Here is a 21,018-nt window from a genome sequence, read left to right on the forward strand (position 1 = left end):
AGTTTGAAATTTCTGTAAGAAAAAGGAAAAAAGGGTTATTTGATTCTATTAGTTCCATTCTATGCTTTCAAGAGCTCCTTTGATTATTGTTTCTCTGGTGTATTGATCCAGGGATGAATTATCTAGAAAGTAGAAATACTAATGCACGTCTCTGTAAAAGATGATTCTTCATTGTAAGTGAAGATGATGGCATAAGACCATCAAGATTTTGATAAAAGTGTCAGTTTTCTTTGAAGTTTCTGGAGCCTGAAAAACTAAGGGCAATATCTTACACCGCAGCATCCACCAGGCTTTCCACCCTTTGAAGTCCCCCTCTAATGAAAACCCACCTCTTCTAATATCTTCACAATTTGGGATACAGATTCTTGATTTTGGTGGGGTTATTACAAATTACCTAATCCATTTATTCCCAAACCTAGCTGCATATCAAAATCACATAGAGGATTTATCCAAAGCATAGATTCCAAGTCCTTTACTTTGAAATGTCTACAGTGGGCTCCAGGAATGTATGTTTTTAACAAATTCCCCGTGGTATTCTGTGAAGCTGGCCCTTGTACAAGTACCTGTGGGCTATGCACTTTTGTAGCTTCTCATCTATTGCAAGAGTCCTTTCAATAACTTCCTGACTTGTGGTCATTCAGCCTCTGAATATTCACTTTACAAACAGCCCATTCCATTAATTACTGTTACCTTTTGCTAGAAAGTTCTTCCTTTCAAAATGATGAAATCTGCAACCCCTTATCCCCACCTATTTTTGTACTAGTTCTGACCTCCGAGATGGCAGATATGTTTTGTAGAAGCCTCTCCTAACTTCAAGAAAAATAAAATCAGAAATACAAGTTTCGCCCTTGAGGTTGGTGAGTAGCTTCTAAAAATAGATTGCTTACCAGCTAAGAATGCAGGTTAAGGGAAAAAATTCAAAGCAAAATATAATACTCAGTATCTCTGTGCAAGAAATCATTGTTCCCTAGATATCAGCAATTTCTCCTTTAAAAGAATTTCTCTCAGAGTGAAAGATTAAATATCTAACCGTTTTTTCGAGAATTATAGATCCACTGTCTGATAGTTTTGTCACAAATGCTGTAAAATACTGTTCAGAGGAATGTGTAAGTCATAATATATAGTTTATATGGAAATTAATGTTTTGAAAATTATCTTGGTTAATGTAAAACATCCAAAAGAAGCTTAATTTATGTTCTTAAGGAAAGTATTATGTTCTAAGAGTTTAATTTGATTGTAAAGTTAAAGCTAAGATAAAGTCTCATCTTCCTATTGTCTCACAAATACAAATGTTTTTCTTAAATTTTGTAGATAGCATAAAAGCTTATTTACTTAATTAATATCTTGGACACTTTCACCTCATTTGTCAATTTAGATCAATCAATATTTTCTGCTAGATCACAGTGGAAAAACATGTTGTGATGCCTACCATGGGGACCAAGTAGGGCAGTGAAATCTACACACCATACAGTGGCCACATGCAATCCTTTTCATCATAGTAGACCTTAAATATCTGGGTTGCTCTCACACACCCTTTAAATTTTCTTTTTCCCAGGTTAATTATCTGAAAGTCCTTTAATTTGTTTTCATGTGCATCTGGCTTCTAGGCTCTTTATTCTTTCTTCTCTTACGTCAAACACTCACTACTTGATCACCGTGCCTTAAGAATTATGGTAGCTAGACATGGTTGACACAGATACACATCAGTCACATTCATTGTATTAGCAATTTTCTGAAAATGGTTACCTATTTTGTTCTAGCAATGCTCATTTTGTTTAATTTCTGACCGCTTCTCCCATTTATTTCAGGATTATGTAAAATTCTATATATTTTAAGATGTTATACTCATCTCCTAATTTGGATTCCTTTACAAATTTACTGAACATGTTCTTGATTCCATAGTTCAGGTAATGAATTCATTCATCTACTCAGTAAATGTAAGTGCCCACTCAGTGCTTGGTCCTGCTGTAGAAACTGGAAGTTGGTGGTGAGCAAAAACAGACCTAGTTCCTGGTCTTATGAGTCTGCAACCAAGTCGACAAAAATCTAAATGGTTAGAAGTCGGTCGATTGGTGGTAGATGATAACTAGACCTTTGGTGGCAGGCAGAGTGTGGTAATACTTTTGTGAAGGTGTGAAAATGTACTTCTGAAATTCATACAGTGCTATAAACCAATGTTACCTGAATAACAAATCTAAAGGCCACAATCACTTTGAAGGACAGTTTGGCAATTTCCCATAAAACTAAACATACTCTTATCATACAATCCAGCAACCACATTCCTAGGTTTTTACACAAAGAAGTTGAAAACTCATGTCCACACAAAATCCTGTATGCAGATCCTTATAGGTATGCAGATGCTTATAACAGCTTTATTCACAATTGACAAAATTGGAAGCAAGCAAGATGGTCTTCAGTAGGTGAATGGATAGACTGTGAAACATCTAGACAATGAAATGTTATTCAGTGTAAAAAAGAAATGAGTTATCATGAGAAGACATGAAAGAATCTTAAATGTATATCACTAAGTGAAAGAAGCCAATCTGAAAAGGTTACATGCTACTTCTTTCCAACCTATATTGCATTCTGGAAAAGGCAAAACTATGGCGACAGTAATAATATCAGTGGTTGACAGGGTTTTTTGAGCAGTGAAAATATCATAATAATGAATATGTGCCTTTATACATTTGTCTAAACCCACGGAATGTGTAACAGCAAGAATGAACGCTTGGGCCTCCCCTGGTGGCGCAGCAGTTGAGCGCTGGGCTGCGAAGCTGCCCGCAGCCTCTACAGCACCGGTTCGATCCCCGGCCGCCAGCGAGGGTCCCACATGGCACGCAGACCTCTCCTGCAGTACCTGCTGCTCCCCTCAGCAGTGTATTTCGTCAGTCTGCCTGTTCTATTCCCCGCTCTGGCTCTGGTAAATTCTTTCACCCTCCCGCACTTCTGACTGTACCCAGTGCTTGTATGAATAAATAAATAAATCTTTAAAAAAAAAAAGAATGAACCCTAAGGGAAGCTATAGATTTTTAGTTATTATGATGTGTCCAGTAGGTTCCTCAATTGTAACAAATAATGGGGGAAGCCATACATGTGTTGGGAAGAAGGTATATCTCTGCATCTTCTCCTAAAATTTTCTGTGAACCTAAAAATACTATAGAATACAGTTATAATAAAAGTAAAAAAAAACCCAATTAAATACCACAATATGTAGGAAAACCAATAATATCCTACAGAGAGGAAACTGGGACTTCCCTGTCTTCGCCAAAGAAGTGCTTTAGGAGTAAAGAGTTTGTGTTGAAATGGAAAGTGTTTGGACTGTAATTCACTATAAACTTTGCTTTTTGCTTGAAAAACAAAGCTTTCATTCCCCACCAAGGAAAGCATCTTTCACCTTCTGTTAATGCAATATTGCAAGTATTCAGACATTTAATTCCTATGTAGGAAATAGTGTGTGTAGGTTGTTCGTGGTAGACGATCAACAAAATCTACAGCACATTAAGATACAACATGCAGAGATGCTGAGGAATTTGTGGTTACATATAAAGGGAGCTATGGGTGAAATGTGTGTCTATTATTACCTGGAGGAGGCAGTTGACATCATGGAAAATGTGTGAGGCCAGCTGTTGGCATGCCTAGGTTTTCGTGCTGGCTAACTCTTATAAGATGTATGTGACCTCTGCTAAGTCATTTAACCTCTTGGCCACAATTTCCTCATCTATAAAAAGAGGGTAACATTACCTACTCTGCCATCATCATACTGTTTCTGGGAACAGCTAAATGAGCTAATGTGCATAATGCACTTTGGAAAATGAAAAGCAATACACAAATATACATTTCTTACATTAATTAGTTTTCTGAACAGAAGAGGAAGAGGTTATTTCCTCACACAATTCTATAATTCTAACATAAGAGAATTTTAGGACATCAACCATCTAGTTTGTATATTGCTTCAAAGTTTCAGAAGATTTTTTTTAAGCTTTTTTAAATTTCTAAACTTTTATTTTATGTATTTTTACATCATTTTTCATTTTTGCACAATGTATGCATTTTCTCCACACACAATTCCCACCCCCCCTTATTATGACCGTAATCCCTCCTAGCTACCCCCCACCCCCATAGTGTGTCTCTGGTTTATAGTTGCTTGTTGATTTTGATTTTTTACTTTATTATAATCAGTCTTTTTCCTGGTCCCTTATTTAAGTTTTCTAAATTCCTGCTATGAGTGAGGCCATCCGGTATTTTTCTTTTTCTTTCTGGCTTATTTCACTGAGCATGATCCCTTCCAGCGCCATCCATGTTGCTGCAAATTGCATGAGTTTATCTTTTTTGATTGCTGAGTAAAAAAAACAGCAACAACAAATGTTAGCGAGGATGCAGAGAAAAAGGAACTCTCCTGCACTGCTGGTGGGAGTGCAAACTGGTCCAACTACTATGGAAAGCTGTCTGGAGGTTCCTCAGTATGCTAAAGATGGATCTTCCATATGATCCAGCAATTCCACTCCTAGGTATTTACCCAAAGGACACAGAATCATTAATTCAAAAGGGCACCTGCGCCCCTATGTTTATAGCAGCACTATTTACAATAGCTAAGCTATGGAAACAACCCAAATGCCCAAAAATAGATGACTGGATCAAGAAGATGTGGCACATATACACCATGGAATATTACTCAGAAGATATTTTTGGAGAAAAAAACAAAGAAACCACAACCTGTGAAAAATTCACGCCAGCATATGACCTAAGGAAGAGTTAAATGAAATGAGTTGTTTTTCCTGATGAATTTCAGTCAAGGGTAAAATCAAGTGATGAAAGACCTCATCTCTTGAAATAGTTCTGGCTACATAACTAATCCAGTTTGTAGGGTAGGGCTACATAAAGGAAAGATCGCCTGACTACATTTTTGAAAACCAAATGTAATATAATACCACTGTCTATGACAGACACTTGGGTAGTACTAAAAGCACTAAGGATAAATCAGTTAATGGAAAAACTCAAACTCTTAAAAAAATAATGGTGAGTGTCAGTGATATAAAAGGTCTCCTCTAGGCTGCTAACGGGCACATAATTTTAGACATCAAGAGGAAAAACCAGACAGTTAACTGAGTCTCACTCCAGTATGAAACTGAATAACTAATAAAGGGAAAGATTATTCTTTTTTTAAATTTTAACATTTACCATTTTAAATTTTTTTAGACAATATTTGCTCCTCCCACCCCCTCAGATTATTTTAAGTGCAGTTTTTTAAAAGCATTTTAAATTTCAAAAAATAAAAATGAAATACAATAAACTACAGTTTTCTCAGCACCACTTATTGAAGAGACGCTCCTTTCCCCACTGTATGGTCATGTCTGCTTTATCATAGATTCGGTGCTGATAGGAACATGTGTTTATTTCTGGACTTTCAATTCTGTTCCATCGATCCATGTATCTATTTTTGTGTCAGTACCATATTATTTTTAATACTATTGTTGCTTTATAGTCAAGTTTTAAGTCAGGTAACATGATGCCTCCATTTCTTTCCCTTTTTCTCAAGATGGCTTTTGCTACACAAGACCTTTCGTAGTTCCATAAAATTTCAATATTTTTTGGTCAATGTCTTTGAAAAATAATTGGTATTCTGATGGGGATTTCATTAAATTTATATATCACTTTAGGCAGAATAGTCATTTTGGTTATATTGATTTTCCCCATCCACGAACATGGGATGATCTTTCATCTGCTTATGTTACCAAGTTTTTTTTTTTTTTTAGGTGTGCATTTTTTTATATTTTTATATTTTTTAAATTGAGGTGATGTTGGTTTGCATCATTGTTTGTGTTTTGGGAGTATAGGACCCTCACTTTTAGCTGTTACTGCCATTATGCACCCACCACCAACACTTCAGTGCATTGTGCTCCCTCCCCACCTTGCTCTCTTCCCTCCTTCCCCCACCGTTTCTGCGTTTCTGCATTCCTCAGTTCTATAATCAGTTTTCTAGGGTTAATTTTTAAGTTTGGCTTTATTTTTTAATTATTATTTTGTTTTATATATATTTTTACATGATTTTTCATATTTGTACAATGTATGCATTTTCATCTTGATTATAGTCCCCATGAAATTCCCACCCCCCCATTCACCCGTGAACTATCACCATGGTCCCTTGTGCTCTTCCCACCCCTGTTTTGATCCCACTCCATTCTCCCCCTGCAGAATGGCCCTGGTTTATATTTGCCTGTTGATTTCGATTTTTACTTTATTACAGTTACTTCCCTCGCCCCAGAGTTTGGCTTTAAATCTAAGTTCTTTAATAGTGTCTTGTAGTTCTTATCCTACAGGTCCTTCACCGCCTTAGTTAGGTTAATTCTGAGGTATTTTCTCCTTTTTGAGGCAATTGTAAATGGACTTATTTTCTTGATTTTGTTTGTTGTTGGTATATGAAAAAATTATGGATTTTTGTATGTTGATTTTATAACCTGCTATTTTGTTGTACTCCCAGATTATTTCTAATACAATTTGCGCTATTAAGTCTTTAGGGTTTTCAATGTATAATAACCTATCATCTAGCAATAGTGTCAGTTTCACTTATTTTCCAACTTGGGTTTCCTTTATTTCCAGTGTTTGTCTCATAGCTCTGGCCAAAACCTCAAATACTTAGTTAAACAGAAATGGTGATGGCATCTTTAATTTTCTTCCTGATCATAAGGGGAAAGCTTTTGATTTTTCACAAATATTATATAGGCTGTTTGTTTTGTAATATATGGCCTTTATTATATTGAGGTAGGTTCAGCCTATTCCCATCTTGTTTAGAGTTTTTATCATAAGTGGGTGCTGAATCTTAGCAAATGATTAATCTCCATCTATTGACATTATCATATTTTAATCTTTACTTCTGTTAATGTATTATTACATTGATTGATTTAATATATTAAATCACTGGGATAAATCCTACTTAATCAGCTGTATCATCTTTGTGATACAACGTTCAATTAGATTTTCCAGTATTTTGTTGAAGATTTTTGCATCAATGTTTAACCTGAAAATTGGTCTAAAATTTTCTTTTTTTTTTTTCAAAGATTTATTTATTTATTTATACAAGCACTGGGTACAGTCAGAAGTGCGGGAGGGTGAGAGAATTCACCAGAGCCAGAGTGGGGAGCAGAACAGGCAGACTGACGAAGTACACTGCTGAGGGGAGCAGCGGGCAGCAGGAGAGGTCTGCGTGCCATGTGGGACCCTCGCCGGCGGCTGGGGATCGAACCGGTGCTGCAGAAACTGTGGGCAGCTTCGCAACCCAGCGCTCAACTGCTGCGCCACCAGGGAGGTCCAGGTCTAAAATTTTCTTGTGCTCTCTTTATCTGGTTCCCATACTAAAGTAATATTCACATCTTATATTGTGTTAGGGAGCATATTTTGTATTTTTTTAAAACAATTTGAGCAAGATGGACATTAGTTCTTCATTGCAAAAATTTTTTCTTTGATAAAATTCATTTGTAAAACTGTCTGGTCCTATATTTTTGGTTTTGGTAATCATTTTTATTGCTGTTTATATTTCTATTCATGTGATTGATTTGTTCAAATCTTCTATTCCTGGCTTAGTCTTAGTACAGTATGTTGATTTATAAATTTGTCCACTTCTTCAAGGTTGTCCAGTGTATTGGTTTATAAATCTTCATAGTATTCTCTTACGATCCTTTGCACTGATATTTCTGTAATATCTCTGGGAATTTCTCCTCTTTCATTTCTGGTTCTGTTTATTAATGTTTTCATTCTTCTTTTCTTTGTTAGTCCAGCTAGAAGTTTGGCTATTTTGTTCATCTTCTCAAAGATCCAACTCTTAGTTTCATTGAACTTTTGTACAGTCATTTTTATCTCCATTATATCTATTTCTTCTTACTTTAATTTATTAGTTATTAGTATATTTATGATCTCATGGGTTCTGATCCAGGATCACTGTAAACACAGTTCATTTTAAGTTCTTCTTATCCCTTCTGCTAGATCATTGCCCCTGACATATATTGTAGTTGTCTGTTTATCTTTCAGGGGTTATTGACTTTGTTCTGCTACAATTTATTGATAGCTCTGAGTATATGGAAGAGGAAAGTCTGGTGTCTTTACTCTGGCTTCCATCTTGCTGGAGTCCCCCATCAGGGTTCTCTTCTACTATGACATATATTTCCCTGAAATCTGAGGACCATTGTGTTGTGGTGTGCCCAGTTAATACTCTGAACCGTCTATCTGGAGAATTTAAACATTCCTCCATTCAGTTTGTCTTTCATCATTATGAAATCATCTTTCTTATAAAGATCACTTTCATAAAAATTGAGTCTTGCTTCTCATATTTTACAGACGAGAAAATGGACAATCAGAGAAGCTATCTGATTCACCTGATCATAGATATTCAATGACAGGATCAAAGCATGAGCCTGTTCATTCATCCCACATTGACTGAGCACTTGCTCCATTCTGAGCAATGTAATCACTGCTGGGGTCCCAAAGATGCCCAAGACTTGGTCGCTCTCCTCAAGGGAGCTCAGGTTTTTTAGATTCTAAAATATGTCAGGCAGCCTGAAGATGTTGGGGCACCACTAACATTTCAACTTCTTTAGAGAACATTACTTTTAATTTTGACACAGTACTTATCAAAACAGTCCTTTGGGACTATCACAGGAGAAATAGAGGTGGTAAATTATCCTAGAGACCTATTTTGTTTGGTCTGCAGAACACTTTTTGTGTGTCAGTTTAAAATTGGGAGAGTCCACATTTAAATATCTAGATTTCTATATTCTCTTGAAAATATAATCCAAAGTGCTGACTTTATTGGATGAATATTCCTTTGTGACCTATCTTTTATGGTCTGATGCTAGGAGTTCACATAGATTCTAGCTAACATTTTGCACACACTCCTACTCTCTGTCCAGTTCCTGACGCATTAGTCTGCTAACCCTGACTACTAGCTTCTGGGTCTACCAGTTGTTATCAGAACTGTGCCTGACAGCAGGTGGCAGCAATTAGCAATGTAATTTTCATTTCTCCTCCAAGTAGGGAAGATGTACTACAGCACCATTGGACTTCAGAGGCTTTTTTTCCCATTTGGAATTAAAAAACAAAAAAACAAAAAACAACTAAGGTCATCAGGTCTTTGTTGAGCCATATATTGATATACTAAGTGGTGAGGAAGGGACTTAGCGCCAGTAGTAAGAAGTAGTTCATTGTGTATTGTAAGAATATATCAGGCAAGAATATCAGCAAAAAATTCTGAAACTGAGAGGTAGGGCGAGCTGCCTTGAAGCTACAATTTGGAAAATCTCTTCCACTATATACAAAAATTAGCTCAAAATGCATCATAGACCTAATCATGAAAGTTAAAAGTGTAAAGCCATTAGAAGAAAGCACAAGTGTAAATAATTGTTCACTTTGAATTAGGCAATGTTTTCTTAGATATGAGATCAAAAATGCAAGCTGAAAGAAAAGACTAGATCAATGGGACTTTATGAAAATTTAACATTTCTGTGCTTCAAAGTATACCACCAAGAATGTGAAAAGGAACAAACAGTTGGGCACTTCTGAACAGCAGCAGCGGCAACAAAGGAGGCGCTACTGCCATCACAGCACCTGTACTGGTGCATCATACTCACTCTGCTCTTCCTCCCTTCGCTGGCACCATGGCTGATCTACTGACTAAAGGACAGATTGCTTAATTTGAGGATGCTTTCTTCCCATTTGACAAAGATGGCAATCACACCATCACAGCAATGGAACTTAGAATTATCATGAAGTTATTGGGTCAGAACCCAACAGAAACCAAATCGCAGGATTCAACCAACAATGTGGACACTGACAACAGCGGCAGCACTGACATTCCAGGCGTTCTCTTATACAAGCTCTACACTGCTGTTCATGAAATTAAAAGTTACAACCATTCCAAATTGTAAACGCTAGTCCCTTTTTCCAATAAGAAGTCCATTAACTGAACAAAAAGAATGAAAAGACTACTTGCAGATTGGAAGAATTTTTTTTTGCCAATTATATATTCCCATAAAGGAACTCCTATACCTGAACAATAAAAAGGCAAATGACCCAACTTAAAAAACAATATAATGATTTGAACAGACATTTCTCTAAGGACGCTATACAAATGGTTAATTTGTATAAAAATTAAAAAGCATATAAAAAGATGTTCAACCTCATTAGTCATAAGGGAAATGAAAATCAAAAGCACAATATAATGCCACTCACTACCCACAAGAAGGCTACAATTAAAAAGATAGACAATAACAGTGTTGGCAATGATATGGACAAACTGGAACCCTCCAACGTTGTTGATGGGATTGTAAATGGAGAACAGTTTGGTTGTTCATCAAAAAGTAACCCAGGAATGCCATTCCTAGCTATATAACCAAGAGAAATTAAAACAAATGTCCACACAAAAACCTATAAACAGATATACATAGCAGAATTATTAGCAATGGCCAAAAGGTGATGCAATATATCCTTGCAATGGAATATTACTTAGTCATTAAAAGGAAATACAGAACAGGCTACATATGGAGAACCTTGAAAAATTATGCTCCATGAAATAATGCAAATGTAAATGTTTCCATTTATGTGACATGTTCAGAATAAGTAGATATATAAGATAGAAAGTAGATTAATGGCTCTTAGGGGCTGAAAGGAAGAGAGATCAAGAGTGACTGCCAATGGGTATGGGGTTTCTTTTTGGGGTGATAAAACAGTTCTGAAATTAGATGCTAATGGTGATTGCACAGCTCCGAGAATACACTAAAAATAGCTCAACTATCCATTTAAAAGGTGGAGTTTTATGGCATGTGAATTATATTTCAATAAATAATTTTTTAAGACATATTAGAGGTCCTCCTCGGTGGCGCAGCAGGTTGAACACAGTGCTGTGAAGCTGTCCACAGCCTTTGAAGCATGGGTTCGATTCCCGGCTGGCCAGGGAGATACCCACATGGCGCAGCAGACCTCTCCTGCCTCGCCTGCTGCTACCCTTAGCAGTGTCTTCGGTCTTCTGCCTGTTGTGCTCCCCGCTCTGTCTCTGGTGAATTCTCTTGCCCTCCCACGACTCTGGCCTGTACCCCAGTTCTTGTATAAATAAATGAATCTTTAAAAAAAAGAAAAAGAAAATGCAGTTCTCTGCCCACCATTGCCTGCGCAGGCATCTCTTTAAAGAAAAAAATAAAGACACATTAGATATTAGATTCCTGCAGCGCTTCAGAATCAACTCTAAAAAAGTCAGTTTCACACACCAAGGGACTACGATTTAGTGTGAATGATTTATGGGTGAGGGGTTGTGGGTTAACACAGCCATTGGCCCAGATGCCCAATTCTGATTTCTACAGGACAATAAGCTGCAGGAAGAGAACAACTGACAACAGAGAAAAGTGGGAAAGTCAGAGAAAAGGAGACCGAAGTGAGAGGCCTCGCCTGGGATAAAAAACTATCTTCTTCTCAAGGAATGGAAAAGGTGAGGTCACAGAGCTTCTATGTCTTTGCGAAACACCATAAATCAGCCTGATAAGTCAGCCTTGTAAAATCTTCACAAAAAGAACAGAATATGCAGAAAGGACGAGTGTCAGCAAGACAAAGAATAGGATAGGCAGATCTTACTGTCAAGGCTTGCCTGGGCACTTTCCTGATGTTATTCTAAATGTGCTAAGTTCCACTGAGGGGTCAGGGAGGGATGGGAGAAAGAGGAAAAAGGAGATAGAGAAGGTGGGAGGGAGAGAAGGAGGGAGGGAGGGAGGAAGAGAGAGAGAGAAGAGCATGCGAGCCAGCGCACACAGTGTCTCATGGTGACCAAATTAATTGTTCGTGGAGAAATTGATGGCATGGCTCTCAGCAGGCTGAAGCAAAGCTTAGTCTGTCACATCCAGATTCTCAGTCACCCAGGCTGCAAACCTTGTTGTTGGATGGTTATCTTTCCTCTCCAAAGCTCTCATCCATATCTACTTAGTCATCATGGTCTATTGATTTAATTTTTTTCCATCTAATGTGCCTCACATCTGTCTCTTTATTTTCAATCCTCTTACCAGTCTATCAGACCAGGTGCTCATCAACTCATGCCTGAAAAATACCCAAACTAACTAATGGAGAGAAAATTAAAACGTCAGTTTAAGAGCCAACTAACTGTACATTTTTTCTTAGAGGGAAAGATTTGTTTGTTCTAGCAAACACCATGATGGGTCATTTTGATGGCTCAAAGATTACTCTTGGGGCAAGGCTGGAATAAACCTAGAGCTAAATTGTCCTGCTTGAGAAATTAACAGTTTCTTCTCTGGTTTGGGTATTTGTTGTTTTTTTTTTATAGAAACTTTTAAAAATATTTATTTATCTATGCATACAAGAGCTGGGGTACAGGCCAGAGATGCGGGGGGTGAGAGGATCTACCAGAGACAGAGTGGGAAGCAGAACAGGCAGACTGACTGAAATACACTGCTGAGGGGAGCAGCAGGCGAGACAGGAGAGGTCTGCTGCGCCAAGTGGGTTGTTCCATGGCTGTCCGGGGATCGAACTCGTGCTGCAGAGGCTGCAGATCACTTCATAGTGCGGTGCTTAACCCCTCGCGCCACCAGGGAGGCCCTGGTTTGAGTATTTGTGATCTGAGGGAGAGTAGAGAGAAGATGGAAGGAGAGAGGAGAATAATCAAGCCCTAGTTGAATAACTAGCATACTAAGGTGAGAGATACTGGATATTTAATTTTAAGTTGTCGAATATTTCATTATAAGTTGCACCGCAAATACTCCATCCTTCAGTTATATAAGTGAGCATACAACTATTGATAGTATATGGAAGCAAGGAGACCACACAGTATGGAAAGGGAACCACATACGGGGGGATGTGAGAACCTATTGGAAGCAAAGATTCATAGACATTGGCAGCCAGAAGAAACATAAGCGTTAACCTTCTCAGAATATCCTAAATCTTAAAGGGCACAAAGGCACCAGAAGCCAGAAGACTTGGAACCTTGCAGGGCCGGAATGCCAATTTTACAGCCGTTGAATATTGGGCACTTACTGCTCTTCCACTGTTCATCTCCCCCTATGCTCTACCCATGCTTTGTGTTCAAGGGGGGAATTGACCCATATTGCTATCATTAATGTGCTTTCCTAGAGTCTTGCTTCCTGGTACGTTCCACCACTGGAAAATCCTAGCAGGAGATCTGAAAAGGGAAAGAGAGTGGGGTCAGATTACTTATTCATTCAGCTCCTTCCCATAGGGTCATTGAGGGATGGCTAAGTTCACAGTATCTGTAGGGGACCCTATCAACAACATCTTTCTCATCAACTAACTTCTCCCTTTCCCTCTCTCTTCTCTCCTATAGGACAAGAGTGGTAATAACCCCACCATTACTTGCTGCCAGGCACTGAACTATTCCTTGTGAGTTCCCTGTACCCCGCTCACATCTTTGTTAAAAAAAAAAAGTTTTTGGACTGGAAGAATAAAATAGTGATTACCAGAAAAGAAAAGGGGAGGGGGGTAAGTCGAATAAAAAGGGTAAATGGTGTGGTGATGGAAGGAAATTACTATATAGATAGTATGTCTATATGAATATTTTTTCGTTTTGTGTTTTAGAAATTTTAGTCAATGAAGTCAACATATGTTCTTTGAACATTTTATAGACCAGGAATGGGACCTGAGTTAAAGTGTCTTCCAAACTTGAAACTATTATGAAACTAGTTCTATTTTGCCTAGATGGGACTAAATAAAATCTTATATCTTGCCCCAAACTACAACTTAGCCCTCTATGTTGATTGATATAGTTATCTGTGTAATTAATTTTAAAAAATTATTCTGCTTTCTTTGCCCTGAGTAATCTTTGCCACTAGACATAAAGTTGGGGCAAACTCCTCATATTAACCTGGATATTGCTCCCTGGTCCATGTCCCCCCCCATGTGAAACCCCCATAAGCACAGGAGAAACCAAACATGATTTAGTGAGTGGTACTAGGGTAGGAAACTGTGGTTTTCCAAGCATATATTTTCCCTCCTCATCATCCTTTATGTCCCTTTGTCCCTGTCTTCCCTCTTCATCTCAGAGCCCTCGGGATATTTATGCATGTCCAGTCTACTGGTGTTTGAAAGTGTTTTAGGTTGTTCATTGTCTGCTATGTGAAATGTCCAACTTTTGTTTCTATCATTCTGAATTATCTTGCTGCACATAACTCTCTCAAATTCCCTCCATTTCACTGAAAATGGCAGCATTTCACCCTTTCTGGTGGCAATATCATACTCCATCTTTTTGATGCATTTGTTTTTTCTACAGAAGAAATCTATTTCTTCTTTAGTGAGGTTTTGTTACTTTATTCTTTCCTTGAGAATCGTCTTTAATTAACAGCCCTCAAACACATATACACATATAATCTTGTTTGGGTATTTTGATACATGAACAAGATTTATATTATCATCAATCATTCCTCTTATATTTCCAATTCCTTTGAGAGCAGGGATTTGCTTAACCTCCATACACTTCTTCCAACTTTCCAATCTTTTAATTGACCTAGGTTCTTGCCACAGTTTGATTGGAAGTGATGTCATCTTACATTTTATTTTGCATGACTTCTTTCTTTTGCATAAATCTTATCCATTTTATTGGCACCTTTCATTTTGTGATTATGTATAAACTGGATTGATGGTGTGAATTTATCTCAGTTTTTCCAATCTTGTATTACACTAATGTCAACTATTTAACTTCATAAGTGATTTCGATTACTATTCTTTCCAAAGACAGTTGAAAAATCTCTCTATAATCCTTGGCCATTTTACTACATGGGTGGAAGACATTCCTTTCCCCGTCAGAGATATTTTCAGGGGCATATGCACTCGTAAATTGGATCCTACCCTTTTGAATACATAGCCTGACCAGCTGTCTTCTTGTTATATCTTATGTATTTTTACCATTCTTATCGCAATTTTGGGTAAGTTAAAAACTAACTTGAGTCTCTGTTTCTTACTCTGAAAAGGAGAAGACTGAAATCAAGGCTCTCTAAAGAACCCTATAGGTATTCTATGTCCACCAATGATTGCATAGTTAGACATCAAAGTGCAGCACTGGGGAGAAAACAATAAAGTTTCAGTCAACCAAACACTCTCAAATATTATAGAAAAAGTTTTCTGATACTTGCTTCATACCAAAAATATCCTGTATAACCGAGACTTCATACTATTTAATCATCTCCCCATTTCTTCTTTCCCCTAGTCCTAGGCACTCATCATTTTTCTCTGCTTCTAGGAACTTGATTACTTTAGATTCCACATATAAGTGAGACCGCATAGTATATGTCTTTCTATATATTAGAATATTTTTCCAAGCTATCTTATATTAAGCCTTCTTACATCATCATCATCATAATGGGAGTAGCAGGAAACTTTGTGAGGTGATGGATATACCTATGACCTTGAAGGTGATGGCTTCAGATATATATTTATCCCCAAACGCACATGGAATTGTATACATTAAATCTGTATAATTTTTACATGTCAATTATACATCAATAAGGTGGCTTGGAAAAAGAATATCCTATGAAGAATGTTTTAAAAATACTGATTCTCAGCATTCCTCTGTCTCCAGAGATCCTGATTCAGTAGGTCTGGGATTAGGACCAGAAATTTGTGTCTTATTTTATTTATTTTTTATTTTTCTGAAAGATTTTATTTATTTAAGAATAGGGGTATAGGCCAGAGGTGCAGGGGGTGAGAGGATTCACCAGAGACAGAATGGGGAGCAGAACAGGCCGATCTACTGAAATACACTGCTGAGAGGAGCAGCAGGTGGGACAGGAGAGGTCTGCTGTGCCATGTGGGTTGTTCCCTGGCTGGGGATCAAACTCAGGCCACCACAGAGGGCCATCTTGGTGCTAGCACTGATACTTAACCCCTAGGCGAACAGGAAGGCCCTGGAAATTTGTGTTTTAAAGAAGGGTCCCAAGTGACTCTCAGGATCAGGAAAGTTTAGGAGACTCTACTAAAAGGAATAATAAGATGCTGATTTTTGGATAAGCTTTATTTTTTATTGAAGTAGAATATACAAACAGAAAAGTGCATATATTGCTCGATGTGTTTTCACAAAGTGAACATACCGGTGTATTCACCAACCAAATCAAGAAACAAAGCAAAACCCTAGGAGCTCCCCAATGTGTCCCCTCCCCATCCAATAACTATTTGGTCTAAAGATAACCATAGTCCTTAATCGAGTTTATTAGTTTTGTCTGTTGTTGAACTTTATGTAAATGGGGTGAAACCCTGTCCTCTTGTGTGCCTGGTTTCTTTCATACAGCATTATTTTTGCAAGATTCATCTGTGTTGCCATTTGAATGATAGCTGGTCATTTATATTGTCATTTTATTATGTGTCTCTGTCAGTTTTTTATCCATTCTACATTTGAGTTGTTTTCAGTTTGGGGTTATCAAGAATAGTGTGGTGATGCACTTGCTTGTACATGTCTTTTTTCTGTGTACACATTCATTTCTGTTAAGTATATGTGCAGAAATGGAATTTCTGGGTCACTGCATACGTGAGTTATTAGCTTTGGTAAATACTGTCAAACTGTTTCCAAAGTGATTGCTCCAAGTTACACTTCCACCTGCACTGTATTAGAGTTCCAGTTTTCCCACATCCTTGTCAACACATGATTTTCAATCTGCCAGCAGTCGTTCTGATTTTAGACATTTTGTTGAATGGGTAGTAATATCTAATTGCAGATTCAATTTGTATTTCTTGATGACTAAAGAAGTTGCTGCTGCAGGGTTTTGAGGCCTGAAGAAATTGGCTAGGATGGTGACTTGATAAGATGTCATCAATCAAACTCTCCTGACAGTTCCTGGCAGAGTATATGTCATATATGAGGTGTTAAATAAATATTTATTGATGAGTGAGCCAACAAAAGAAAGTAAATGAAAAAATGTTTAACCACTGTAAGCCTTCAATTGCTTTTACCAAGCTTTTAGAGCTTTGTTGAAGGGAACAGTTGTGGAAAATCACTTTTCAGTGATGCGAAGGATCACAGCTTTTCAGTAATTCAGAATTATTGGCATGGAGGAACCCAGGGGGCTTTCAGTGCATTATCAAAGCAGGAGGAAGGAGATCAAGTGCACTAAGGTGGAGGGTTATGGGTACTTAGGTTCACATTTGAAGAGGTATGAGTCTGTTCCCCTAAATCATATACAGTCTTGTAAACTAATGTTACCTCAATTGAAAACGTTGCCACAGAAAAAAATATTTAAAAGACCAGTTTAACTACTAAAGGGTCAATTGTGGATTGTAGTTGAGAATAAGTAGGTACTACAAAATTTAAGCTTTTTGTTTACCTTTCTTTAAATTCTTCTATGTAGTACGTGTATGTAATAAGTATCAGCAGAGGATAGTGGATACCAGTGCTTTAGTCTTTTATTCAACAGATTTTTTGAAATATCTACCAGATGCCAAGCATTATGCTAAATGTTAAATCATGGTATATGGAAAGAGCATAGGTTTTGTACATCGATACACCTGACCTTGAATCCTGAGTCTTCTGACAGTTGTTTAGTCTGGGTCTCAATTTTCTCATTTATAAAATATAATTGCAATGCTTGTCTTGCAAGTTGTGAATGTTAAATGAAGAAATGCATATAAAGTGCTTGGTACATACATAAAGCATGCACTACCTTAATTCCCCACAGTACTTATCACAGTGTGATTTAGATTATAATTGTATGCTCTCTACCTCCTCCTTCAGATTGTGAGTTCCTTAACAGCAGGGAGAATCCCATTCATCCTTGTAGGCTTGGGACCCTAATAGAGTGCCTGGCATATACTCAGCATTTAAACAATGTTTACTGAATTAACGATGCACTCTCTCCCTCCAGAAATTAAAAAGGCAAAGGAGAGCTAAGAGATTCATGCAAATAACTGTAGTAGAATGCAGAATATAATGAACAGCATAAGAAAGGAACAAGCAAAGTGCTTCAGGAATTCAAAAGAGGGAAACTATCTCTTCTGGTTGTGTAGATCAAAGAAGGCTTCATAAAAGTGGCCCCACAGGGATTGGTCCTTGAAAGAAAAATAGGACTTTAGGGGCCTCCCTTGTGGCGCAAGCAGTTAAGACGAAACCTGTGAAGCAATCCACTGCAGCACGAGTTCGACTGCAACAGGAGTTCGATCCCCCGGCCGGCCAGGGAGCAACCCACATGGTGCAGCAGACCTCTCCTGACTCACCTACTGCTCCCCTCAGCAGTGTATTTCAGTCAATCTGCCTGTTCTGTTCCCCACTCTGTCTCTGGTGAATCCTCTCACCATCCACACCTCTGGCCTGTACCCCAGTTCTTGTATGCATAAATAAATAAATCTTAAAAAGAAAGAGAAATAGGGCTTTTAATAGGCAAGTACAGTAGAAAGAACATGTCAAGCAGTGGAATGGATTATTGTTAGCAAATATTAGGGAGTGAGCTACAATGAAATATAGGTTAACTTTGTAGAGAAATATATTTTTATTTTAAAAGTTTTAGATTTACAGAAAAATTGTAAAGAAAGCACACAGAGTTTCCATGTACTCTACCCAGTTTACCATATTATTAACATCTTGTATCTTTGGTATATTTGTTATGATCAATGGATAACATGTTAGTATTAAATAGAGTCCACACTTTATTCAGATGTCTGTGGATTTTGCGTAATGTCCATTTTCTCTTCCTGGCTATCATCTGGTATACCATAATATATTTTGGGGATTTTGATATTTCAGGATTGTGATATTTGGAATTTTAGACTTTAGGCATTTTGAAAATTCAAGATTTCAACATACAGGATTATGGTGTTAGGGAGTGTGTCTTTCAGGTTTATAATCTAAACTCTTATATTTTGATTTATAATCCATACTGCTTCACTTATTTTCTTTCTCATTGGTCATTGGGAACTATTTCAGTTGGCTCCGATATCCCTTTGACATATTCCCATCAATTTTGTGGGATTTTTTTTTGAGTACTTACTTTATGATACTACAAAGATACTGCAGGATCATCCTGAGTATTTCCTGCTCTAATTCTTGAATCAGTCCTTTATCCAAAGAGTCCTGCTTCTTTTCACAGGAATATGGTTTTAGAAACCAAGATCTGGGTACAAGATCTAGAAGTAGAAGTTTCTATGTTCTCTTCCTGTCAGATGAGTTTCTTTATGTCATGTCTTCTTTTTTCTTTTTCTACTCCATGATTTTTGATGCCACTTTTCTCTCTCTTACATAATAAACCTCATGGCCTAGGTTTAGTGACCTCATCAGGAAAAGGATTGAAAGTGATGACTTACTCGGCCCCAAGTATGCCTTGGTGATGCATGTGTATCATCCTTGTTTGTCATTTTTCTAGTTAGACAAGAGGAATTTTTCTGGATCCTCACATCTAAGTCACTTAATTTCCCTTCCCAAAAATTAAGTCTCAAAAAACTGTTTTATCCTTTACAATTTTATAACCTATCCCATAATACAGAACACTTAGAAACCAATTTTGCAAAGACCATACCCATTTGTTCAACTTGCCTTTTACAAATACAAATACTTGCCTTTTACAAACACATTTAAACAGACCATCAGAAATATAGATTTTCTTTTCTTTAGTTTATCATTTTTTTCTTTGCATAGAAGACTTGGGGTGTAGGCCAGAAGTGTGGGGTGGGGTGTGAGAGGATTCACCAGAGTCAGAGTGGGGAACAGAACAGGCAGAGTGACTGAAATGCACTGCTGAGGGGTGAAGCAGGTGAGACAGGAGAGGTCTGCTGCGCCGTGTGGGTAGCTCCCTGGCTAGGGATTGAACTTGTGCTGCACTAGTTGCGGATAGCTTCATAGTGCTGCGACATAACCCCTTGCACCACCAGGGAGGCCCCCAAATAAACATACATTTTTATAATAAAAAGGAAAATATATTTCCACTGTGAAAAAAAAAACAAAAATTTTAAGAATTATCTTATATATATATATATATATATTTAAGATTTCTTTATTTATGCATACAAGAGCTGGGAGCAGGCCAGAGATGTGGTTGGTGAGAGGATTCACCAGAGACAGAGTGGGGAGCAGAACAGGCAGACTGACTGAAATACTCTGTTGAGGGGAGCAACTGCAAACCAGGAGAGGTCTGCTGTACCATGTGGGTCACCTCCCTGGCCCGGGATCGAACTCATGCTGCAGTGGCTGCGGGTAGCTTCATAGTGCTGTGTCTTAACCCCTTGGGCCACCAGGGAACCCCCAAGAATTAACTTTGATGCAAAAATATTTTAGTGGTTTTTCAAAAATTCCAGGAACTTAGAGACTGCAAACGTTGGACAGAGAAGTTTTAAATTTGAATTAGTTGCCAGCTATTAAAAGTGTGGGGTATTAATCCAGATTTCCAATTTCTCCTGAGTGATCAGAAGACATGGGCAGCCACAGAAGTGTCACGTGGCAATTACTGGCCTTGGCAGAGGTCTGGCTGCCCTTGTAAGTTGGGACAGTTTCCCTTTAGTTTGCCTCCACTCAGAGGCCAGCTCTCATGTGTGATACCCGCCTACCCCACTAAATACTGACTTGCCATTTTTCACACGCCTGTTTGCCTTCTCCATTGTCTCTATTGTCCAACTCCCCTTCCCAATCATAGAGCAGAGGGGGCGCCTCCTCTGCTGCGCGTGCGCAGACAGCTGCTGTGGGGTCCTGTGCAACAGTGTCAAGGATCAGGTGGGAGGAAGGTCGCATGAATACATCACACTGCAAAGCAAAGAGAAGCATAGGTTAGTGTCAGTAGCCAGATAGAGTCAGGAAAGATGAGAATAAGAAAATTCAGGTCAAAAGAATCAAGCAGGAGGTTGGCCTTAGTAAGGACCCGAGGAGAATTGCTGCATCCTCTCAGCAGCATGCTGCCCGGGGTGCTGATCCATTTATTCATTTATTTGTTTGTTTATTATTTTTTCATATTTTTTTACATCATTGTTCATTTTAAACAATGTTTGCTTCTCCCCACCCCCTCAGGTATAGTCCCCATAGTTTCCTTCACCAATGACCCGTGCACCATCAACTCAGTC

Source organism: Talpa europaea, assembly GCF_964194135.1.
Source record: "Talpa europaea genome assembly, chromosome: X".
Classification (NCBI taxonomy): Eukaryota; Metazoa; Chordata; class Mammalia; order Eulipotyphla; family Talpidae; genus Talpa; species Talpa europaea.